Raw genomic sequence first — 26527 nt, forward strand, 5'->3', positions numbered from 1 at the left:
TTAACCTTAAAAAACCCTAATAACCCAAGTTATAAATGGGCAAACCAACTAAAGAGATATTTCTCAAAAGAAGAAATATAAATGACCAAAAAAATACATGAAAAAAAATGTTCAGCATCATAGGCAATTAGGAAAATGCAAATCAAAACTACATTGAGATTTCATTTTACTCCAGTCAGAATGGCAGCCATCAAGAATACAAATAATAAAAAATGCTGGAAAGAACATGGAGAAAAAGGAACACATTTTTTTTTACACTGTTGTTGGGATTGTAAATTATTGCAACCACTGTGGAAATCAATATGGAGGTAGCTCAAAAGACTAGACGTGGAACCATGCTATGACCCAATTATACCACCCTCAGATATTTATGCTGAAGAATCAAATAATCATACTATGGAGATACATGCATACTCATATTTACAGCAGCTCAATCCACAATAGCCAAACTATGGAACCAGCCTAGGTGTCAATCAGTGAATGAATAGATAAAGTAAATGTGGCATATATACACAATGGAGTTTTATTAAGTCATAAAGAAAAATAAAATTATGTCCCTTGAAGGAAAACGGATGGAACTAGAGGCATTATATTAAGTGGAGTAAGTTAAACCCAAAAGGTCAAGGGCCATATGTTTTCTCTCATATGTGGAAGATAGAGAAGAAAAAGGAAAAGAAATGTTGGGGGTAGATGTCTGGAAAGGAATCAGGCGGTGGGAGGTGGGGAGGAACCAGGGAAGTGATACTAGCTAAGCTGTATTGTTACAATGTATGCATGCACAGATAATGTAACAACAAACCCCATCAGTATGTACCACTATAATACACCAATAAAAAGATGGTGGGGGAGAATGAATTTCATGTTCAAGGTCAGCCTCAGTAACAGCCTGTGTCAAAATGAAAATTACAAAGGGATAGGGTGTTAGCTCAAGGGCAGAGCAGTTGCCTAGCATGTGAGGCCCTGGGTTCAATCCTAGTTCTTGGGGTGCGAGAACTAACAAATGCATAAATGTAGTCTCTTTGCAAAAGGTTAGATTTATATAATATCTCAGTAACATCCTCCAGACGCTTTTCATGTTCAACCCCTCTGTTCTCCAGAAATAAAGAGTTGAAATTTGGTGAGCATCTTTCCTATATCTTCCCTACAAAATTACCTACACATATAAACATATGCAGATGTGCAGGCTTTTAAAGCAAAATACACCTCACTGTATTTATTCACTGTTCCTCGGAACTCCTTCTACTATCTCTATACACCCTGATCATCTTTTTAAATGACATAGAATAATCCAAAGTATGGATCCCTTGTGGTTCACTTGATCACTGAGCTCTTGATAAGCACTTGTATTTTTCTCCGTGTTAGCCATATTGCAGTATTATGCATCAGTGTTTTTCATATATGTGTTTCAGTAGGATATTCCCAGAGGATGGTGCTGGAAAGAGCATATGCTTCAACTGTTTCCTGAAGGTGTCCCTTGTTGTCTGTGGTATTGCCCGTGTTGTTCCAGGAAGAGTAGGGTAGACTATCCCACTCTAGGGAGGACAATGGGCTTCACCTCCCTCCCTAAGGGTGACCTGGTGCATGTGAGAAGTGAGGTGAGCTGCACAGAATGTCAGCTCTTTGCACCAGCCTGCCATTGAGAGTCTCCCTGGCTACACTCACGTGTCTGACTCAGTGGTCTCAGGTGGAAAGACAGGTTCACGATGTTGAAGGAACTGGACTGGCAGAGGGGAGGTCATAAGGACATTTCACTGTTCCTCAGGAGACACCAGGAGCAGCTGGTGTTAAGCCAAAGTCGAAAAGAACATACTCTAAAAGTATTGCATGACTAAACTAGAGAAGGGACAGGACTTCTGTGTCACTCAGTCAAGCAGTGGCATGGGCCAGTGCTGTGCCTTCTGCCCCTGTACTCCAAACAGCAGCACCTGTTCCATACACATATCAGCTTCATTTTGGGAACCTGGCAATGTATGTGCTGAGAAAGGAACTGAGGGAAACTAGAGACGCGGACGCCTCTTCATCAACCTGTGCTCCACAACCTCTGGAACGCCAGGATCAGGGGCGAAGTTCTCACAGCAAGGCTAATTACTTTCATAAGGCTTGCTTTGTTTAAAAATAAATTCAAGGCAGATGTCAGAACTGGACCTGAACCCATACTTCCTCGTGAGCATTTCCCATGGCACTGCACAGTTGGTTTCCGGTCTGTGCATTGGTGGGGCCCAGAGACAGCATGATTCTTGCCAACTGCCAGTTTTCTCCAGGCTTCTGTCCCCTCTGTACCTCTCTCCTTAGCTGCCAGTGCGCCTGTGCCCAGGAGAGCCACCTGCCTCTCCATCTCTGCCCTCCTCCCTCTGTGTCCCATTCTCTCTGTCACCTCCAGCCAGCACTTGCTGACTCCACCCTGTGCTCCTTGTTACATCCTTGAAGAAAGAAAAGCACAGTTCTTCTTGCAGGAAGAAAGCACAATTTTTGATCCTAGGAAACTTCAACTTGATGGAATTTTCTAGAGTTTATTTGAATTAAGTAAGTTAGACTTACTGTGGATCAAGTGTTGTGGAAAATAAAGGCTAATTAATTTGTCATGGATCCTATATAGTATCTATAATTTAGCAGGAACTTTAAAGAATGAAGATGTCAGCCTCAGGGTCCAGAGGTCAGTGCAGAATGACTCTTGTCCTGGAGGTGAAGGCACTTTGATACCAGGAAGGGGACTCTACCCCGCCCTTAAGAGTGCCTTTCTAGGAAACAAGAATAGATACTTTTCTTAGGTGGGTTCATATAACTGTCACACTGGTCTGTTTGGAACAGTAAATGAACTCTTTTGTATTTGCAATCTTGATTTCGTATATTGATTTATCATCCCTTCACAGATGGGGAATTCATGACAGTACCTCTGCAAAGCCAGACAAGCTCCTCAGAACAGGACACACATCTCAGTCAAGCATCCCCTCTTCACACCATAGGAAGAAAGCAGCACAGAGGGTGAACTGTGAGCTGTGGGGTCTCTGCCTGATGTGCTCTGCCCTGCAGGATTTCCACACGGTATAGGAGAGAGCCCCAGAAGGGGCTGTGCATGACAGCTGTGACCCTGGCCCACTCTTCAGAGTCCAGACTGCTGTAGCCTCAGTGCCAGCCACCAAGAATTGACGCCACAACCCTCCATCCTTGCTACTGGGATCCATTTCACTGGGACATCAATATGTCCAGGGAAACCCTTTCTCCTCCAGACTCCTTTGTTGCTGGGATGACCATGTGGCCCATATCTGGCCTGTGAGATGCCAGTAGAAGCCACTGCCATCCCCAGCTGGAATCTGCACAGAAGTTGTGAAGACAGCCAGGCTGAGGAATGGCAGCAGGTGGAGAGGCCCTTGTTGGTTCTGCTGAGCAGTCATGGGCTTCCCACATCTTCTCCACAAACCCAGGTGTACAGTCTGAGTTTCTGGTACTTGCTGCAAAAAGCAAGTCTCTGACATAACCACTTTCCAAGTAATGCCTTCTCTTGCTACCAGAAAGCATCATGTTTGAGAGTCCAAACTTCATGAGACCTCAAACCATGTAACTCCCAGAAGAAAGTATAAGGCAGAGCTCCTTGCTGTTGGTATTGGCAGTGATTTCTGGGTATGACCCCTAAAGCACAGGTATAAAGGGCAAAGACAAAAAAGGGGACTGCATCAAACTAAATGCTTCTATACATCAAGGAAACAACCCACAAAATAGAAGATCACCTGCAGGGGGAGAAGCAGGCGCTAACCAATGCGCATAGGCAACGGATGTCATTCATCCGCAGAAATCCAAATAACTGGATTCAAACTGGACAAAGGATTTGAGTAGACACGTACCCAAAGAAGACATAGGAATGGTGTGAAATGGTACTCAGATCACCCATGACCAGGGGAAGGCAAAGGAATGACCAGCAGGTGTGCGGAAGGTTCTCAGACCGCCAATGACCAGGGAATTGAGTGTCAAGGCACAGGTGACAAATTACCTCTCACTCTTCAGGAAGACCACTATCAAAACCCAGAAGGTCCATTTTGGTGAGAATGTGAAGAAGACACAGGTTTTGCATACTATTTGAGGGGATGTCATACACCTGTTACAGAAGGCAGTTTGTAGTTTTTCACCAAAATGGAAAAAGGACTACCATGTGATCCCCCAATCCACTTCTGGATAGAAATCCAAGGTCAGTGAAATCAGTACCTCAAAGAGACATCCACACCCCCAATTCATTGTATCACTGCGCACAATAGCCAAGATATGAAAACCCTGAGTGTTGGCAGTAGTGGAGTGGACCAAGAACCTGTTAGTTATATACACCGTGGAACAGCCATTCCATCTTAACAGAAAAGGAGTCGTGCTGTTTGCAGCCACATGGTTGAACCTGAAGGACATTGTGCTAAGTGGAATGCTAAGCCAGCACAGAAAGACAAATGCTTTGTGATCTCACTTACATGTGGAACCCAGAAAGCCAAATTCATGGAAATCGGAGAATGGGGATGACAGGGACACAAGGCTTGGGAGATATGGGGAGCTGTTGATCAAAGGGCACGGAGGTTTCCATCATTAGAATGGGTGAGACCTAGAGACCTAATGCAGATGTGGGGTTTGCAGCTAATAAACTAATAATTCTACATATATCCTTCAAACTTGTTGAGCGAGCATGTCTTAAGAATTCTTGGTGCACAAATAAAAGTGTGGAGATATGGAGGGGTTAATCGGTAAGATCATTATGTACCTGTGTATCAAATGTCACGTTGTATAGATAAATAAATATCTTTTTGATAAAATTAAAACAAATGACCAAAGTCAGGAAACCATTCATCCCAAGTTTGTGAACGGCATCCCAGGAAGTAGTGACTGGCATGGTTTCTGCATGTTCCCTAAGGGGGTTGGGAGAGAGAGCTTATGGGCCCATCTTCCAAAAGAGCACCCAAAATGTGAGGTGAAGCTGGCAGCTGGTGTCCAGGGTAGCTGAGGTCCCATGGGCCTGCCCAAGTCGAGCCTCTGCCCCTGCCAAGCCCCACTGCCCACTAGGAAGTTTGCAGGTAAGGACTCCAAGTCCTGATGGGCACTGCAATACAGTTACTGTGCTGTTTTTAGAAATGAGGAGACAGAAAAAAGCAACTTCCCAAGGTTCCAGAACTCAATGAAGAGCTGAGATTCAAATAATGCATGCGAGGCCTAAGTTGCTGCATCTTCAACACCATTTCCCAGAAGTGTGCTATTTTATTTCCACTTCATAGCAGGTCCCTGAGGGAATTATATTTGCCATTAGTCTAGGAGAAAGTGAGCACTCGGAGACATTTGCTTCATGGCCCAGTATTTCCCAATCCATTTCTTCAGGTTCCAATGCATGGTTCTTTCTGCCAATGCACAGGCTTTCAGAGCTTTCTGGAAGCCCCTGCCCCCATGCTTGCTAAGTGCATAAGTGCTTGCTGGGTGCCTGGTCTGTGTGCTGTTCTTATTTCACAGACGAGGGAACTGAACTCAGAGGAGTAGCTGTTGCAAAGTCTCAGTGGGGTGAGCAAGTGCCCAAGACCTGACCAGCCAGCTGGCTCCTGACCCCTCCTGCTGCAGGCCTGGCAGGTGCCCTGAAGCCATCTGAGATAGTACAGGCAACGGCTGACTACCTGGGAAGCATGGGGGAGCAGGGGAGAGAGGGTTCCCTCCATTTCCTGGGAGTTAAAAGTTGATTTTGAGAACTCTGCTTCTTGGATCTCAGCTCAAGCAGACAGGTAGTGAAGGCAGAAATGTGAAATCCCTCTGCTTGCTCCAGATATAAAGTATCCATTTACTTTTTAAAACCAGGAGAGGAGAAGCCCACACATTGTAAGCTAAAGGTTACTGTACTTAACAACCCAGCATGGGAATTAAGGCGCTGCAGGAACGTAAGAGGTCATTTTGTCCAGATCTGGCAGAGGACGATGCAGCTCTCTCCAGTGCTGTGCAGCTCCATGGTGGTCCTTCAAGACAGCTGGTGGCTTTAATTCCTATGGGATCATGGCTTCAACCACTGGGCGACTCATAGAAGCTGTGATATGGTAATATTGAAGTGGGGCTTCTCACATTTAAGAAAATAGAATTTTTTGTGTGTGGGGGGGTGTCAATGGCATAGTGGAGTTCCCTGGAACCACACAGTGACACAGTGACATGCTCACTCAACTCTGGATTAGAAAACCTTTCTGGTGTCAACTGGTCACTGCCCTTTGTGCTACTGAGACTTTCTAGTACATTAGGAAACTCCATAAGCGTGAAAAATTCAGCTCCGCCATGATTACTCTCATGGTGGTTCCAATTACATCCACTTCCTGACATGCTGCTTTTCTTGTAGGTGAAACTCTTAACTTTTCATCCAGTTTTACTGAGGTCGTTTTGATATCCTAATTTGTGCCATTTAGGATATAGTTTCAATAAAATCGTATAGATTTTGCATTGCTACTAAATGTTTGAGAAATGAAGCCAGGGTCCCCCACAAGATGAGTACATTCATGAATTCATTTATGACATGCAGGAGTCATAATCCTCAGCTGATTAATCGAAATGCAATATAAATATGATTATGCCTGCTCACAGGTGATGTGGCCAGCTCAGTCCTCCCAGCCTCATGTTTAAACTGAGGAGGGTGCTCTGCCTCTTTAGAACTGTCAGAGTTTACATTAAGGTCTAGAAAGTTCACCTTATATGTCATTCTTTGGGCTTTCTGAGGATATTGCAGATCTAATGAAAACATTGTTTTGCTTTTTTAATTAATTGCACAGCAAAGTGAACCCTCATTAGGTTTCTTGACCTCTACTTTCCATACCATCACGGGGTCCCACTGTGCTCAGAAACAATGACTATCACTGCTGGCCCAGCAGCTACCATGCGCCAGAACACCAGGAACAGAACCTCGCACATTCACACACATGTGGTACTTCAAGGTGGTCACTGATTCAGAGGTAAATACATAAGTAGCAAAATGCTATCACTTCTATCACAGGTTTAATTTCTAATTAATACTAATACCAGGGAGCCTTGACTTGGCAAAGTGCAGGGAGTTCACAAAGGATGTGGGCTTTCTCAGTTTTCTGGGGATCCCAGAGGGCCTGCTGCCAGAGCTTTCCTCAGCAGGGGCACCCCTGACCTCCTCACATGCTATGGACAGGCCAGGGGATGACTGCAGAGGTGGGCACACTTTCTGGACCCTCAGATTGCTCTTACTGCTTTTTGCAGATTAAACTGAATTAGCTCTAGACCTAGTTGAGAAAAGAGAATCATTATGTTAGGCAATCCTTTGTCTCTGGGTTAGAAATCACAAAAAAACAGCATCTTTGATGGGAAAAAAAAGAAAACAGCAAAGCAATTTGAGTGTCCTAAGTTTGAATTAGTTTTGGGGAAAAAAAAATCACCCCAAACAGCTGTGTGGTTAATGGCTGGAGAGAGACCAGAAGCTGTGTCAGCAATCCCCAAATTGCAGCTAAACTAATTGCTTGGGAAGCTGCTTGGAAGACAGATAAAACATTTCATGGAAGGTTGCAAGGGTTTTCAGGAGCCCAACCTGGCCCTCTGTGAACCAGAGCCAGGAGATCCAGACCCAAGGCACAGAAGCCCCAGCTTCCTGGCTCTGTGCTCCCACCACCCTGGTCCCACTGCCCTGGTCCCACTCCCTGGCCACTCCTCATTTGTTATTCATCAAAAATGCACTGTGCACAATCTGTCACTGCCAGGAATGTGATGGGGCTCCTCCCCTCATGCCTGCCCTGCCCTGAGGGTGGGCAGGGAGGACCACTGGGGCTGTGGGTACACCTGAGTCTCTCTTTTGCCTTAAATTCTCCAGCAACTCAAAGGCAGGGGACAGGCTGGGCATTTGGCAGTGCACATGTCTCTCATTAATACTTAGAAGCCAGAGTGTACACATACCAGTAAAGCAAATTCAAAACATCTACCATTTCTATTCCTTGTTAAGAAATATGTCTTTATGTAAGCTAGTTCATATGAGGAGCATTTGGTGTTATCTTCACTGTGATCAAGCAGGTCCTCCTGCATTATTACCTGCAGGTCAGGGTCCCCCACAAGATGAGTACATTCATGAAGCACCTTCTGCTGAGTCTCTTGGGACTTGCATTATATCTCATGGAGTCATCTGAAGCCTTAGAATGCCGTTAGAAGGCAGCTTGTCAAAGCAGCCTCAGAGTTAACCCTTGTGGGTTAGGACAGGTTTCTCCCTGCTCTGAAAGTATTCATGTGTCCTTGAAGAAGAGCTCTGGGCAGTCTGTCAGGTGGGCACATTCTACCATGTAGCAGGAAAGACTCCTCCTCCACCATGGAGCAGGTCTGAGGGAAGGGCCGCAGGTCTCCGCAGTGTCCAGCATTGAGCAGTATGTTTTTCTTGAATGAGAAATGAGTACATGCCAGGAAGAGGGAGCAGGGCAGAGAGAAAACAGAGATGGGAAAGATGGGAGGGGGTCCACTGGGAAGGATGATCCTGTCATGCATGCTCCACTTCCTTATCCCAGCACACACCTCAAGATCTGTGTTGCAAGCCAGGTGTGGTGGCCCACAACTGTAATCCCAGCAGCTCAGAAGGCAAGGAGGATCGCAAGTTCAAAGCCAGCCTTAGCAACTTAGTGAGGCTGTAAGAAATCTAGTGAGACCCTGTCTCAAAATAAAATATATATTTAAAAAAGGGCTGGGGGGCTGGGGATGTGGCTCAAGCGGTAGCCCGCTCGCCTGGCATGCGTGCGGCCCGGGTTCAATCCTCAACACCACATACAAACAAAGATGTTGTGTCTGCCGATAACTAAAAAATAAATAAACAAATATTAAAAAAATAAAATAAAATAAAAAAGGGCTGGGGATGTGGCTTAGTGATTAAGCATCCCTAGGTTCAATCCCTAGTACTGAAAGAAGAAGATAAAGAAGAAGATGAGGAAGAAGAAGGAGGAGGAGGAGGAGGAGGGAGGGGAGGCGAAGGGGGAAGGGAGGAGGAAGACACTGTAGTAGCACCAAGAAGTACATCTAGTGCACAGGGGCATGTATGATCCCCACACCCGCAGTAAAGGAGCATGTGTTCCCATCTTGCACGGCTCCCCCCACCCCAGTATGCCCTGTGTATGCCTCTTCACCACACATGCACACACCCCCTGACAAACTCCAGCTCGCTGGCTGCCACTCTGCTCTTTATAGATCCACCTCCCCATCTCCATCCTCCTTTGTCTTGCTCTGCCTGGTTTTCTGGAATTCTCTGGAGGCACTAATGAAGAGGATGTGTAGTGGTTTCCTGTCAAGGTTAAAAGGGAGGAAACTTCTTTTTTTCTGATACAAAATAAACAAGTAATGTTAAGTATAGTAATTGCTGTTTTCCCAAATCACGGCATGTAGTAAAGTGCTTATAAAAGGCAAAGGCTTTGATTATGTGTGCTTTCTTTCCACACCCTACTGTGAATGCAGAAGAGAGGCCCTGGGTTCCACCAGTCTCCCTCAGAACTCACTGAGAGAAGGGCTGGTGGTAGGGTTGCCAGATTTAACCAAAAAAAATACAGTGAGTGCAGCTAAATTGGAATTTCTATCAGCAGTTCTTGAGTGTCTATAAAATACACTTTTACCAACATTTTATTTGTTGTTTATTGGAAATTCCATTTGAACTTAGCATCTTAGATTTTATCTGCCATTCCTAATAAGTGAACACGCAAGAACTAGCCTGCCAGGTCACTCTGTCTCAGGCAACTCTAGAGCTTGGATCTACCCCACATCATAGTTTTTTGTTTTTAAAGAAACAATTAGGAATGTTAAGAGACAACCTGCAGAATGAGAGAAACTCTTTGCTAACTACTCTTATGACAGAGGATTAATATCTAATATATACAAAAAACTAAAAAAAAAAACCTTCAAAAATCAAGTAACAAATGAATTAAATAGACCCTCTCAAAAGAAGAAATGCAAAGGGGCAACAAATACATAAAAAAATGTTCAGCATCATTAGCAATTAGGAAAATGCAAATCCAAACTACACTAAGATTTCATCTCACACCAGTCAGAATGTCAGCCATTAAGAATATAAATAATGGGGCTGGGGTTGTGGCTCAGCGGTAGAGCGTTTGCCTAGCATATGCGAGGTGCCGGGTTCGATCCTCAGCACCACAAAAATAAATAAATAAATAAATAAATAAATAAATAAATAAATAAATAAATAAAATGTATAAAAAAGAATATAAATAATAACAAATGCTGGAGAGGATGTGGAGTAAAAGTAACAATTTTACATGTTGGTGAGATTGTAAATTAGTACAACCACTATGGAAATAAATATGGAGTTTTCTCAAAAGATTAGGAATGGAAGCACCATAGGACCCACTATCCCACTCCTCAGTATTTATCCTGAAGAACTAAAGGCATCATACTATAGTGGTGCATGCATACCTATGTTTATAGCAGCACAATCCGCAAGCTATGGAACCATCCTAGGTGTCCATCAACAGATGAATGAATAAAGATAATGAGGTATATATACACCACATCCTGAATGCAAAACATGCTGCATTGTCCCAATTGTATATGTCCCATCATGTGGAGTGACACCTGGGAAAATCAGCATGCTGAGACACACCTTTTAAATTTTGTGAACTTTATTTTATTAAACATTTTTTTTCTTAATTAAAAAAGTAAGGCAAGGAAACTTGGAAAGTTTCAGAAATATATATACGGGAACACAATGGTTATTGGTAATCTCACTGTCTAGAAATAATCACTGTTAAAACATTAACATAAAATGTTAGACTTTATTCTCAATATTTTCTTGTTAATATCACAAGATATATAGAATTTTGCATTCTATTTTCCTAAGTAAATATGATATTGTAAGGGTTTCCATAAGCATTTTAAAACATTTGTAGACATCAAAACTGGGCAGGATAGTGTAACTTGTAATCCCAAGGACCCAGGAAGCTGAGGCAAGAGGATAGTGAGTTCAAAGCCAGCCTCAGCAATTTAGTGAAGCTGTAGGTAACTTAGCAAGACTCTGTCTCAAAAAAAAAAAATAAAATAAAAAGGATGGGGATGTTGTTCAGTTATTAAGCACTCAAATACCAAAACAAACAAAAACCACTTTTAGACATCATTTAAATATTGCAGTACACTAGGAAAGAGAAAGAAATATTTTAAAAAAATAGGAAAGGAAGAAGTAAAATTGCCTATTTCCTGATGATGTATCTTATATATAGAAAACCCTAATGAAACTACTTTCCCCCAAAAGTGCTAGAGCTGATAAAATTCAGTTAAGTTGTGAGATACAAAATCAACATAAAAATCAATAGTGCTTCTGCATACTAATGCCAAACTGCCCAGAAAGGAAATGAATAAAACAATCCCACTACAATAGCAATGACAAATGAAGTAAAACACCCCAGTGTGAATATAACCAAGGAGGCAAAAGGCTTGTTTGGTGGAAACAATAAAACACCAATGAAAGAAATTGAAGAAGACACAAATAAATGGAAATGCATCCCATGTTCATGGATGGGAGTAATTAACATTATGGAAATGCCCTTACTTCCCAAAGTTATCTACAGGTTTACTATCATTTCTATCAATTTCTGTCATTTTTTACAGAAAGAGAAAAAACAATCTGACTCTGCATGGAACTATTAAAGACTCTGAGTAGCCAAAATTATCTTGAGCACAAGGAACAAAGCTGGGAGCATCACAATCCCTGCTTTCAAAACATATTATAGAGTGATCAAAACAGCTGGCACTGGCCTGAAAACAGACATGTTGACCCATGGAAAAGGACAAAGCCCAGAAATAAATAAACCCACACATTCGTGCTGAACTCATCTTGGACAACAGTGCCAAGTACTCAAAATGGGGATGGACAGTCTCTTCAGCAATGCTGGGGAAACTGGAGATCCACATGCAGGAGAATGCTAGTGAATCTCTCACACACCATACACACAGTAACTCCAAATGGACTGAAGACTAAAACAGGGGGAAATGGCAAAACTACCAGACCTGTGCCTGAGAAATACTGTGACAATTGTCAAAGAAGCTCTGTGATATTGGGCTTATTGTGGATGTGACCTGAAAGTAGGCAACAAGGACAAAACCGGACAAATGAGGTTTCTGCATACAAAGGAAGCAATCAGCAAGGTGGAGTGGGTCCACCGGGTGGGAGGAAACATTCAACAATCATGAAATGAAGAGGGATTCTAGCAAAAAGACAACTTGATTTAAAAATGGAGACCTAAGGAGACATTTCTCAGCAGAAGACATGCAAGTGGCCCACAACTCATGAAAACAAAGCTCGGCATCATTAGTCAATAGAGAACTGCCAATTAAATTGACAAGGAAATATCACATGGCACCTGCTAAAATGTCTTATGTCAGAAAGATGAGTGTTGGTGAGAGTGGAGAAACAGGAACACTTCTATGTAGTTGATGGGAATGTAAACTAGTACAGCCCTCAGGAAGAGTCATACAGAGATTCCTTTAAAGTAGGAATAGACATACCCCATGACCCAGCAATCCTACCAGCAGGCTTGTATCCACCAGCATTGCTATCAATGTGTCAAAGTGACATCTCTATACCTGTGTTCACTGAAGCCTTATTCACAACGACCAAGACATGGGATCTAAACCATATGTCAACAGAAGAACGGATAAAGGAAACAACAAGGCATGCACATACAGTTGAAAACTCCTCAGCCTTAGAAAGGAAACTCTACCATTTGAGAAAATGTGCATGAACCTGGAAGACATCACGCTGAGTGAAATAAGCCAGGCATGGAAAGACAGGCACTGCATGAGTGCATTTATGTGTGGAGTCTAAAAAGTTGAACTCACAGAAACAGAGAGATCATGGAATGACAGTATTCAGAGGCTGGCTGGGGAGGGAGGAACAGGAGTGGTTGGTCAAAAGGCACAGAGTTTCAGAGATTCGGGAGAAATGCGTTTTGAGATCAGCTATTCCACAGGGAGATGATAGTCACTAAAAATATGTTGAATTTCATGATAGCTGAGAGAGTAAATTTCAAATGCCTCACCATAAAAAATGATAGATAAGCTTAATTTAATCATTAACATTGTATTTATCAAAGCATCACCTTACATACAATTACAGTTTGTCAATTAAAATGAATATTAAAAAAATAAAACAAAAGATTGCTGCCTAATATCCTGCATAAAATTTATCATGATGTGTATTTTTTTAACAAGTCTAGTTTTGTTGTCTTGCTTTGTTTTGGGGGATGTGGTCTATGCATAGTAATGCATACTATGCTTAAATAAAAACCTCTCAACTACTCCCGTAAAGCCTTGTGAGAACCACAAGTTTGAAACTTTCAATCAAAGGCAGCTGTTCTCTTCCCAATCACCAATGAAAATCCCTCTACACCAAAGACTGCAGTGTCCTGAAAACCCAGGGCTGGAGGTACAGATTAAAGGTGTCAGTGCTGATGACAAGGAGCTGTCATGCCTCTTCCTCCAGGGGTTACCACACAATGTGCAGCGCCATAGGCTAATCTAGGCAGCACAGTATGACCAGTGTTGATGGACCAGCCCCTGACTACCTTGAGATGTCCCTTGAGATCTCTTTCAGGAGCCTGAAAGTCACTTTGAATGGCCCCAGATGAGCCGCCCACTGGATATGCAGCTTCTCTGTGGCCCCCATGCTGAGCTCACCCTTTCAGAGGCCTCTGCATCCACCCAAGCCCTGAATTGTGACCACCAGGCAGAGCTCCTACTCTCTGGGGTGCACAGCTTAGCATTTGCCTCTGGGGACACAGCCATGCCCAGGTGTCTTCCCTCTGCACCCTCTCATTTTCCCAACTCCTCACTGTATGATCAAGCCCAGACTCGACTCTTGGCTTACTTCCTGATTCTTCTAGCCATCCTGCTGGGTGTGGAGGGGCATCTCATTGTGGTCAAGGCTCGCTTTCTACAGTAATGGTCACAGACATCCCTGGGTGGGCACAGGACACCCCCAGTTTGATGATGGGCTTTGAAGGTCTCTGGTTCCTCCAGAGCAAGATGTGGTCAACAGGACAGTTTTGTTTGACCATGAATTCTCCAGCTCCTCAGGGGCCGTGGCACCCTACCCTTCCTGCTGTCCAGCCCCTGGCTGGACTCACCTCCATCTTTTCCCATCCGGCTCTCGTGGGTCTGAGTTTGTGACTCCTCCCTAAACCTTCTGTTCTGTATCTGAATATCTTTATTCCATGATTATTAAAAACAAAGACTCTAGACACAGCTTGGAAAGATTTTTGAAATGCTGAGTTTTGAGGATTACGGCTTCTGTAATGCAAAACTTGAGTTAGCCAATTGCTGTGGTTGAGATCTGGAACATGCCCCCACAGCTCTCTGGTTGGAAGCCAGTCCCCAGCACAACAAGGCTCAGAGTCAGGGGTTTTCAGCAGTGATTAGATCTTGAGGGCTCGGACCTTGTCACGGACTGATGCACTGATGGTGGGTGACCACTGGCAGGTGGCCCCTGTTCAGGTGCCTCTTGGCCTGTCTCTGCTTCCTGTCTGCCGTGAGCTGAGCAGCTTCCCTTGCCCATGTTCTGCTCTTCCATGGTGATGTTCTACCACGCCTCAGGCCAAGAAGAATGCAGCCAGCCAACCAGGGACCGAGACTGCTAAAACTCTGAGCCCACATCTTTGCTCCTTGCAGTTGTTCTTTTCGGGAATGCTGGTCACAGTGAGGAAAAGCTGTCCAACACACAGTGTCCAACTGCACTGAACGTTCTCTTGAATCAGGACCTCAACATTGCTTCTTCAATCATAGCAAATCCTGACATGTCAATCTAGGGTTGCCAAAGCAACCTGTGAGCTCACAGGGATACCCTTTGTAACACATGCCATCTGCCCTAGATGTATTGCTTTTAGAAACTCGACATTTGCTTAAAGCCTCTGGGGTCTGACCAATTCTGTGAAATGCTCAGAAATAGGTACAGGTGAGATCACAGGACCAAACAACTCTGCTGGCTTTAGAAGTCCTTTACAGATGGGGGTGCTGTGGCTTTGCATCTGTGGCAGCAGGACTCTAAGACACTAGACAGTGCAGAATGACAATGGCTGATAGTGCTTTCAAAGACCAATGCATACAACACAGAGAGGAGAAAGAGCCTGTTCTCAGAGTGGATCAATGGTCCCTTAGGAGCCAGCTCTATTTAGAGGCTATTTCACCTTACTGTGGAATGAGACTCCATCTGTGTAAAGATTGAAAGACAATGGAAGAGGAGAGGAGAGGACCACATAGTCCACAAAGAAGAGCATCTTTCCAGAGTAGTTCAACAAACCACTTGGCACTTAAAACACTGGCCATTCCTGCTTCTTCTTGTTTCTACAATTTTCTTGTAGTAATTCAGTATATGGCTGATTTTCTTGTAGTAATTCAGTATATAGCTAAAATATCTGCAAATCCAATGGTTTAACTAGATTCAGAGTTTTAGATTTATCTATCATTCTTCCACCCTCCTTTCCCTCCTTCTGTCCTTCCTTCCTTTCATTTCTTTGTTTGCGTGTTTGGAATCCTCCAGTTGCCTTTTGTATAGAGCAGATGTTGAAGCATCGGAAACCCCTTTCTCAAATTCAATGAAAATAGGTCTCAGCACCAGACACTGCAAAGGCACACGGGGAAGCAAAATCTGCTTTTCAGAATTAATAGGATTTCCCAAAGGATGCATTTTTCTGTTAGACCTAATCCTCATGATCAACAACTGTAGCTCCAAGTAATTCTTTCTATTCCTTTTATTCATGTTTTCTGAGCTTATTCATACATATCCTCCAGGTAACTTTTATTATAGAAATCGCTGGCTCTTCTGCCAAAAGAGAAGAAGGCTTTATATTGAGATGACAAGCTGCTTTTCTTCCTAGTGATATTTTTAAAATATGGGCAATTTCTGTAATTCTTATTTTTCCTCAATGGCAGCCTAAAGCATTGACATTGTCTCTTCATTTTCAATAACTGGAGATAAATTGCAGGCGTTAGTCTATACTGTTCCCACAGACTTGAATAAGCATCAGCCTATCTATACATTCAACTGCCATAGCTTTTCCTTTCCACGTGGGGTAATTTTTATTATTGAATTCATTGAAAAAAAAAAAGCAGAACGACATCCATTACTTATTTTTCTATAGGATGTAAAGTAATGGCTGTGTGCTGGGACTAGTAATTCTGGGTTCTCTGAGTTGATAGAGAGCAGCACAGGTGGATCAGAGACATTGGACTCGTGGGCATCACAGCCAGCTGAGACTGAACAGCAGGCCCTGGATTCTTCTCTGGCTCTCAGCTTCAGGAGAGGCCCAGGGAGAAGCAGGACAGCTCTCCCCTCCTGCAGCCTGAGGGCAACACACAGCCACTTCCTTTGGTATGAGCCAATGGCCCTGTTTTCTTCTTCCACACTTCCCTTCCCTCAGGCCAGGCCCTTAAATGCCTCCCACCCAGACATTTTAATATTTCATTAAGGATATTAGAGAAAGATGTGAAATATCAGCCAGGGGTAGTGTTGATACCATCACCCTCGCTTCTCTGTTTTGGGGGTTTGCTATGGTCATGCAGCACTGAATCCAGAGACTGGAGCCTTCCAGCACAAGGGTTTCACTGTGTGGCCCAGGGCCAGTAGCTGCTTCCACTCCTCAAATTCCTAACTGGTGAAATGAAGGTTGTGAGGTCACGATAGCTCTGGAGGATGGCTCACAAAAGGGTCCTGGAGCAGAGCCTGGCATGGAGGTAAGCATTTGCTGTCAGTCTTAAAGAGGATGTTCTTCTTTCCTCTCTACATAGGACTCTAAAAATGCAGTCAAGTAGGTAATTTGCACACAATTGTGTATCATGCTTGTTTCCTTTAAGATAGGAACAATTGGGGGCTGGGGATGTGGCTCAAGACGTAGCGCGCTTGCCTGGCATGTGTGCGGCCCGGGTTCGATCCTCAGCACCACATACAAACAAAGGTGTTCTGTCTGCCAAAACTAAAAAATAAATATTAAAAAATTTTAAAAAAAGATAGGAACAATTGCTTCCCATGCTGCTTTATGGTTTTTACATAAGTAAAATTGTAATGCCTGTGTACTATTCTGTGGAGTCCAAGTGTCATCATTTTGGTCCATTCCCTCTGGTTGCAAGTAATGATACAATCTTTATGCAAATATTATTTTCCTTTTATTTGAAATGACACAGGTAAAAAAATGATCAGAGATGAGGATACTTTGATTCTTCAGAGATGTCTTTCTGAATAGGATGCACACATTTTGACTATTAGCAAGGAGAAAAGAACTCATGGATGTATTAACAGGGTGGTATACTACAAAAGAGCTGTGTGCACTGTCCTTATTTCCATAATTTTTTTGTTAGTGATGTGATTGCTTTGCCCAATTATCAATTGCAGAGATTTAATATTTTCTTATTAATTGTATTTCATTGTAGGGTAATGGATACATAGCTCTTTGGCTGCATTTGCTGCAAATCTTCATTGCTTTTCTTTCTCTTTCAATTTTATTTAGTGGGGAATATATTATTAGGCAGTAAACCAACTTTTATAATCTATTTATAACATTTCTAAATTTCTTAGAGACCTGGAAAATAATTTATTTTTTATGATTTTATGCTGATTATCTAATAAACCTATGAAATTGATTTCATTATATGGCATTAGGAAAACCTAAATGGAAAAACTGTTCTTCACTGAGTATCTCACGGCAGTTCCCTGAGGAAGCTTTCTTTCTGCTATTTTGAGAAGCCTCTGTGTCATGCCTTAACTACCAGGCGATTAAGTGTGGTGTCCACATTTTCCATGCCGGGATTGGTCCACCCCTCTCCTTTTGAAATAAATTCCATTATTATCATGTTGGTCCAGAGCCAAGGATGCCTCTCCCGCAGAGTTCTATCCTTCCTGTTGCAGGGCCTATTGTTTGCTGTCTATTTGCATATAGTTCACACACAGGTCCCGGGTGCATCTGGGATCACGTCTGATGGTTGCTCACTTACCTCTTGGTGTTATTCATTGGTCCTGACCTCTTTCTTCTCCAGGGTATCCAACTGCTAGTTATGTCTCTTGTCCTTTATTTAACACTACTTTGGAAATCTATTCATTGCAATCATGATCACCATGATCATTTTTCACTTGATTTTAGTGAAAATGATGCTATAGATCATAATTAAATATAATATTGACTGGTAGTTCATAATAATGCCATGTAAGTATTTTTATTACTCTTTTCCAATGATTTTTTAAAATCATGGTATTAAATTTTATCCAATTAATTTTCGTGTCTCTCCATGCTTGAGTTGGTGCAGTTTTATGTATAAAAAAATAGTTCATTATATTGAATTGTCCTTGCATCACTAGAATAAAAGCTACCTGATCGTGTTAGGTTATTGTTTGACTGCATGTTGAATTCTTTTGGCCAGTGTTTAATTTAACGTTTTAACATTTCTATTAATAAGGCGCCTCGACCCACACTGTGGTGGCTCGTCTTTGGGTGATCCAGTTACATTTGCCTCGCTGTTGGCACTGGGTAGCTTTTGTCATATGATCTGTTCTGGGATAGTGCATGATCATGGATTCCATTCTCCCGATAAATGAAATTCATCAGGAGTTCATCCGGGGTGTTTTCTGGACTGAGTGAGGGAGAGCTCTTTGCTCCTGGTTCCTCGGGATGCAATTTCCCCACATACTCCTTCCCCTCTGCTCAAAGCCCCCCACCCCCCATTACCCCTGCTCCTGCACACTTCCATCCCGAGAAGGAAAATGGATCTCACCAAGTGAGTGTTATTGGTTGGTATTGACGACCTCTTGTTCTCACACTGCCCTGTCAAGAGGCTGTCATGGTTACTCCTACGAGACAGGGCTCTGAGATGGCTGGGAATCCACTGGGCTCTGCACTAGGCCAGGCTCCAGGGCTGGCTTCAGCCAGCAGCATTCATGCTGGGCTTCCCGTCCCATGGCTCTTCCCACCACACCATACATAATACTTCATATTTTCACAATTTGGGATGATTTCCAATGTCTTTCCAGTAATTGGTTCCCAGAGTTGTGAAGTTTCTAAAATGATCTTGCTCATGAAGGGATCGAGCAGAGCTGTCGATAATTTTGCATTTTCTTATTATGAGTCTCAGGATCTCTGCAGTCCCTACACCTGCCTCTCTAGGCTGGAATATGGTGATGTTACTTGTTATTTCTGAGTATAATTCTACCATTGCAAGTATTCACTTAGCCTCTCTATTACACTTCCAGGAATTTTTAAGGGAATAATCAGAGGCCTAAACGTGGGCTAAAATGAATATGCAAATGTGGTCACTATAGCGCTGCGACACCTTTTTGGAGAAAGACTAGAAACAAGCAGTATGCACAATGAAGGGTTTATCAAGTTATGCTAAAATCAAAAAGTGATGCACCCACTTAAACATAACGAAGCCGTTCTTTGACCTGGAAAGATATATATGTACATTGCATATTTTTTGAGTGAATTAATGTGCTCAGATGACTGTGTGTACGTGTGTCTGTTGCAGGGCGAGACAGACTGGGAGGTATGGAGGCATGGCCAGTGGGAACACCAGTGGGAGGCTTCCTGTTAACTGGAAGGGGAGAGGCTGGGTTATCACTTTGACCATTTTATTTTTAATGTCATTTATTTATTTAAGGTGATTTTTCATAGAGGGGGGTAAAGAAAACAGGCAAAAAAAAAAAAAAAAAAAAGTTCTAGCAAAGGAGACTCAGAATAAATGGTGGAACATGCTGTGAAAACTGGGCAGATTTTAGTGTGGCCACTGATGAAGGAGGAGGCCCTGAGAGCAGGGGCTGCAGGTCTCACATGCTCCGTGGCCCTGTGGGTGCTCACGGCCTCCTCCATAGCTGATGGAAGTCTATTCCCCCATCCATCTTTAGTGCAAGCCCTTTCATTTCTGGAAAGTTAAGGCAAGAGCAGTCTGCTTCACACCCAGCTCAGGGACTGTCATTCCGGAGTCAGTGCCCCAGGGTTCACCTTTCACTTAAGCCATGTGTCAATCACAAAGCCACCACTGACAAAGCACTCTCAAGACAGCCCTTTTCTAGAGCATTCCAGACCTTCCATTCTTACAAAAACCCTGTGAATTCAATTTCACTGTCTGATATGAACAGATTAAGAATGTAAGTCCCAGAAAATCAGGTGAGAAATCAGTGACAGAGCTGGGACTCAACCTCATCGAGATCCCAACTCCCATATCTTCTTTCAATTCCTGGGGATCGAATCCAGGGGTGCTCTACCACTGAGATGCACCCCCAGCCCTTTTATTTTTTTTTTTTTTTATTTTGAGACAAGGCCTCACTAAGTTGCCGAGGCTGACCTTGAATTTTCAACCCTTCTGCAGCACCCTCCAGGGTCGCTGGAGTTTCAGGTGTCTGCCACCAGCCCAGCCGGATACCATGTTCCTAACGATTGCTGTGCTTGCCTCTGATGTTATGCCCAAGTGGACTGCAATCTTCCCAAAGATTCACTTCTATAGTGTTCCTGATCCCAAAACAAATGACATGCAAATGTTTTTACTTACTTTAGTTACGTTTCAAACAATTTTTATTTTTCTCTAAGACATTGTGTTTATAAGTCACCTCTCAAGCATTGTCTAACACTGCACAGGACTTGGACATGCTTGAGGGAAGACAAGTAGCTCAATCACCAAGTAGGGCCATTTAAAACTTCTGCTAAAGTCAATTGTTCACTTTACTGAAGTCAATAATGCCTCGTTTTTGATGTATTTAATTTTCTGATCTTTTTATAAATGAATTATACTTACCTGCTTCTCAAAGATTCTGGCAGAGCAGGGCTTGTGCCAGCATCTACCTGTGCATCTCAATTGAACCAGCAGCGACTGTCTCCTTGCAAGTTACGCAGGGAAGAAGCAGCCCCAGAATCAGCCTGATGATGCACTTCGGTTTTTTTTGTTTTTGTTTTTTGTTTTAGATTTTTAAAAATTTGTTCTAATTAGTTATACATGACAGAAGAATGCATTTTGATTTATTATACACAAATGGAGCACAACTTCTCACTTCTCTGATGATGTACTTTCTGCTCTGGCTGTGGGTGGTGCTTGATCATGATCCATAGCCTTGATCTTACCTCCGGGCACAAAATTTCTATTCGACTCAAAGGAAGGATAGACCTTGGCTTTGTCCCATCAGCATTTTCCCCAGAGTTGGCAGATTTCATGTTTACCTGAGCAGAAGTGGAGAGATGTTTCCTGGAAGCCTGGGACACCTCAGTCCAGCTACCAACAGCCACATGCTATCCAGGGAATAATGCAGCTACATCAAGATTGCTCATGGGCCTCCCACCTCCCAATCCCTAACTGTATCAATGGATGCACAGCAAGCATCAAGCCAGTGGTGCAGGGAGGAGCCTGGGAATGTGTGTCTAAAACATGGGTTTTTCTCCTCACAACCAGTGACAAACTTTGTGGTATACAACCTGACATTTGGTCAGTTGCATGCACTAAGAATTTGGTGGGTTGCTGTGTTTTTGTTGACATGTAATGACTGCCTGTTTATGGTACAGTGTGGTGATCTGACAAATGTGTATGGTGCATAAGCAAAGCAAAGCCATGAGAGAGAGTGCTATCTCTTCCAACATTTGCCTCTACTTTCAGCTGGGAAGTGCAGACCTCCTTGCTTCTGGCTTTCCACAAATAATAAACTGCTGTGAGCCAGAGTCTTCCTGCCAGGCTGTAGAGCCCGACACCCTTTTTCTCCCACCTAGCAGTATCTTGATACCTGCTCTTCAGCCTCCCCTGTCCTCCCTCCATTCCCTTCCTAGCCTCCAGTGGCCCCTACTCAGATCTCTACTTCTGTGAAATCAACTTTGTTAGCTACATGTGCTACCAGGAAAGACAAATTTTTATTTTAATAAATCGAATCTTTCATGTGTATGTTTCCTCCAAAATGAGGGGTGAGTATCTGTAGTGGGGCAGAGATGCTACCCCAGCAATGCATTCATTTACAGATACGTTTTCTGAGAGGATGAGAATAAAATTAAGTAGAATGTTTCCCCCCTTAAACATAGGTTTTTTATATACTTATTTTTGTCCAGATTTCAATTTGAAATTTCTAACCAAAGAAACAGGTGTGTTCAGTTAGAATGACAGCCATCAAGAATACAAACAATAATAAATGCTTGAGGGATGTGGAGAAATAGGAACACTTATTGCAGGAATTGTACTTTCATAAAACCACTGTGGAAATCAGTATGGAGTTTCCTCAAAAGACTAGGCACAAAACCACCATTTGACCCAGCTCTGTGACTTCTCAGTATGTACCCAAAAGCATGAAGAGACAGCATACTATAGAGATACACTTGTACCCATGTTTATAGCAGCGCAGTTCACAATGGCCAAACTGTGGAACCAGCTAGGTGTCCATCAACGGATGAATGAATAAGGAAAATGTTGTGTATATACACACAATAGAGTTGAATTCAGCCATAAAGAAAGTGAAATTATGTTATTTGCAGGATGAAACTAGAAACTCACGTTGAGCAAAATAAGTCAAACTCAGAAGGTCAAGGGTCATATGTTTTCTCTCATATGTGGAAGGAAGAAAGGAAAAGGAAAAGAAAGGAATCTTATGGAAAGAGAAGGGGACCAGTAGCATGGAAGGGAACTTGGGGAGGGATGGAAAGATAGGGGACGTTGGGGGAGACGAGGGGATGAAACAGACCATGATGAAAGGTGCATTATGAACACATCACGGTGAACCCTATATTATGTAAAACTGTCATGCACCAACGAAGTATTTATGGAAGAAGCAGGTGTATGTTTGGAGAGTTTCTGGACAGCATGCTTTCCAGGTGGAGGAATCTGTCTAAGGAGGATGCTTCCCTACACCATGCCATTCGCCAGCGTCCTGGGGAGGAGGATGCCAGGCCTGGTCTGAGAGGCTGCAGGCTGTGCTTTAGGCGGCATTGAGTCTGACACAAGATCCGGGCCTCAGATCGCCCATGGAGAGTGGTCTGCAATGAAAATGCTGCCACCTCTATGCCACTGTTCAGCACGTGCCTGTTCTTGTGCCAAGCGCTCAAGGGCAAGAGCAGCACCCGAGACATTCAGCTCTGCCATTCTCAAGTGAAAGCAGGAGCAAAGCCAACAGACAAGTTGCATGATGAGCATCAAAGCTCTTAGAAAGGCCTCTCGTGTGGCTGCAGCAGGCTGGGGTAAGAGGACTGCAGTGTGAACTGCCGCTCCTTCCCTTCCCCAGCACCTTAGTGGTCTCCCGGCTTCTGGCTTTGGGTCCCAGGAGCTTGGACTCCTGGTCCTGTGGTGTTTGTGCCTCCAGCACAGTCCATAATACAGGCACAGACAACAATCTTCCATAAAATATCAAATCTATGTGTGATCTTAGGTACCAAAGTTTAGAACAACGATGAATCATACACTCCCAGAAGGAGTAGAAAGCTACATGAGTATGCATTTTAAAAGGCTCTCATTTTGTGGGGCGCATGCTCAGGAAGCCTGCACTGCAGGGGAAAGCGCTACTCCTGGGATGTGTTTCCTCATTCCCAAGCAGATTAAAAAAAAAAAAAAAAAGTCAAGTTTTCTTTCTCAACTTTCCTGCTCCTGGGATAAAGACCAGTCCCCAGGCCGGCCGTTTCACTGTCCTTTATCCTGTTGAGGTGTGGCCTGCTGTTCTAAGTGTGGGAGTTCTGTGAGCAGGCATTTTCCAAGCTTTTCCAAGGGTGAGTCTGGCTTCAATCCAGGATACTATTTCACTACCTATTACCAGGAGCTTTACTACCAGCCCACACCATTAACTTTTAAGAAAAAAGTTACAACACTATACTGAATGTATGCTTTCTGGTGACACTGGAGCTGGGTACAGAAGCCAGGGCACCTCACATCCTGAACACCTTCTGATGCCCAGCATGCCTGCTGGGACTGGCTCTGGGTTCAAGGCTGGACGTGGGGGAGATGCGGCTTCATGTGTTCTCCCAGGAAGGGCTTAGGGTTGGGGATCCTGGGGAAGGTGGGGGAGGTGGGGAAAGCACGTTTTTTCATAAGGATGAGGTAGGACAGGGTTGGCTTCCTGCTCCTGAGAAAGGACCACTCTTGGGGAGGATAGGAGGGGTATCACTGGGTCAGCACCAGGGAGTCACCCCAAGTAATAACCCATGAAGTCTTCATGTTATATTTTCTTTAAAATTTCTTTTGGATTATTTCTTTAGAACTCTCCATCACTTTGCAAATACATGCATGATCAGTGCTTTAAATTCCCTGCCTAGAAGATATCCTGGAAGGTTTTATTAATTGCTACGCTGATTTTGAGGTTGGATATATTTTAAGCATTCCTGTAACAACACGTATTTTCCTATGTTAGTGCTGAGTCATCATCTAATACATAATGGTGATACCTGACACGTCAGATATCAATAAAGCAAAGGCTCCGCTTGGACTCTTGCCTTCCCGTCATCAAGGGATCCGGCATCCAGACCTCCCTGCTCATCCTGTCCACACACAGCAGTTACTAAATGTAGCCCAAAGCCACATACGGGTTTGCACCCTGCTCCCCAGATGGAATACACATCTTTGAGGCTCTCAGTCTTAGTATAAGAATATATTGCACAAGAATATAACAAGGAAATAGTAGTGCCTACACACCACTTAATTTTGGGCAGATATTCTTATTTAAAACAATTCCAAATCATAATTACAGGGAGGGTTTTATTTTGCCACTCTAATTACATCAAATCAGGTCAGCACATGTGTACTGCGTGAAGACTATTATTTCCCTAAATAATCCTTCTGGATATTCTGTTGTTAACATTCTGTTAATGTCTGCCTTCTTTGAGGTTCTCCGCTGGTTTCTGAACAACACATTTATTCAGGGGTGCTGTGTGTGATTTGCTCATGCTTTGGGATCTCAGAGTCAGCCAAGATCACCAAGAGGTTTGGGATTAGAAAAAATGCCCTGGTGATCTTAAGGAATCATCTTATGAAGGGAAGGCCTTCCACGCGTTAAACTCCAGTCTCATTCTGAACAGCTGCTAAAACTTCTCTGCCCTCTCCTGAGCTCAGTTGCCTTGCCTCTCCCTCTCCAAATGACCTTGGCAACCTACCTGTTTCCAGCACAATCATGTTCATGCAGTGCAAGTGCAAGTGCAAGCATCATCATAGTGTGGGGAGGAAAGAAGGTGTGGATTCTTATAAGACCTCTTTCCTGTGGAGGAGGCCTTCCTGGGACACACAGCATTTATTTAGTGGGTTATGAAATTTGCTCATCTTTTCAAATCAAGGTATGAAGACTCCTAGCATCCATACAAATAAAAAGATCAATTTATCTGCGTTTTCTTTAAAAAAAAAAAAAAGTGCATCATTTCTGTTCCAGTTTCTCAGCAGAGAGAAAAGACCTAGAAATACCTCTGTTCTTTTGCTGAAAAACCTATGTACAGCTCACCACAGCAGAAACACCCGAGAGGCAGTGTCACTCAAGTCCTGTCACCAAGCCATCCAGCGAGCTCCCACAGAGGGGGGCTGAGCAAGCTGCAGAGGGAGTGAAACCCCTCATCCTGAACTGGGCCTGGAGCCATCTGACCAGACGGAAAAATTCTACATTATTTTATTAGGCTGCCCCTGCATCTAGTGGCCATTCCAGAGAGATGATGCTTCCCAGCTGGGCTTATACCCTTAGAGTAGAATGAGCTGGGCATGCAGAGGGCCCAGGACTGCTTCTTGCAGGGTGACTCAGCCTCTACCCTGCGTCTGCCTCTTCTCCTCCATGTCTGACTCCTCACCAAACACTTAGAACATGGGGAAGACCAAGACTTCCAGGCCCAAAGTGAGCTCAAATTTACAGAGGTACAGAAATAAATAAAACCCCAAAGCTAACTTTTGGACCACACAAATTCTAATTTTGTCTGCCACAGGAAGCACCATGTCCACAGTGCTGGGGGCTCTCCCCTCTCCCCAGGGCTTGCTGAGGGATTAGGCTGTGGTCTCACCAAAACTGTTCCTGCTGCCTGAGACAGGGTGACCCAGTGGATCAGGCTGCCCTTTCGATCAGTCTCCCTGGGATTTGGCTTCTGGACAGATAACACGTTGCTGCTTAGGAATGGTGGTTTTTGTTGTAGATTCAGGCCACAGTGTCCAGTGCAGGTGAGAGGAGGGTTGTCCCATCCTCACCCCATCCCAGGTTACGACTTGGCTGGGAATAACTTTGGCTGCCTATTGGAATCACAGAGAAGCTTTGCAAAAATACCTGGGGCTCCAGCTCTATTCCAGACCTATCGAGCCAGACCCCAGTGGGGAAGCTGCACCCACACATGTTGTTTTATTCCAGTTTTAAATCTTTGGATAATACAGGGATTCCAACATGCAGCCAATGTTGACAATCACATCCCTTCCAGAACCTTCCAAGAATGAAGTGAGGGAATCCAGCTTGGAATTTTGAGTGTCTGAAAAACAGGAAGTTTTAGTTCCAGGCAAAGATACCTGGAATTGCCAAATTCTGAAAATATCCTGAACAGGGGGCTCAGAGTCAGGGCGATGAAGTAGAGGGGCATGCTCCAAAAGTAACATACAGGTAAAACAGTGTTTT

At 43.6% G+C, this 26527-nt stretch overlaps 1 protein-coding gene and 1 long non-coding RNA gene across 2 annotated transcripts in view; one reads left to right on the forward strand and one right to left on the reverse strand.

Moving 5' to 3' along the window:
- Nucleotides 1-5197, forward strand: part of LOC144376282 (uncharacterized) — a 36564-nt gene extending 31367 nt beyond the window's left edge. Inside the window, exon 3 of the long non-coding RNA XR_013436571.1 lies at nt 2871-5197. This is a non-coding gene — a long non-coding RNA (uncharacterized LOC144376282). The remainder of the gene's footprint in view (nt 1-2870) is intronic.
- Nucleotides 1-26527, reverse strand: part of LOC101961715 (schwannomin-interacting protein 1) — a 549493-nt gene that overhangs the window by 274175 nt on the left and 248791 nt on the right. The window lies entirely within an intron of this gene.

The sequence above is a fragment of the Ictidomys tridecemlineatus genome, chromosome 3 (genome assembly GCF_052094955.1).
Source record: "Ictidomys tridecemlineatus isolate mIctTri1 chromosome 3, mIctTri1.hap1, whole genome shotgun sequence".
NCBI lineage: Eukaryota > Metazoa > Chordata > Mammalia > Rodentia > Sciuridae > Ictidomys > Ictidomys tridecemlineatus.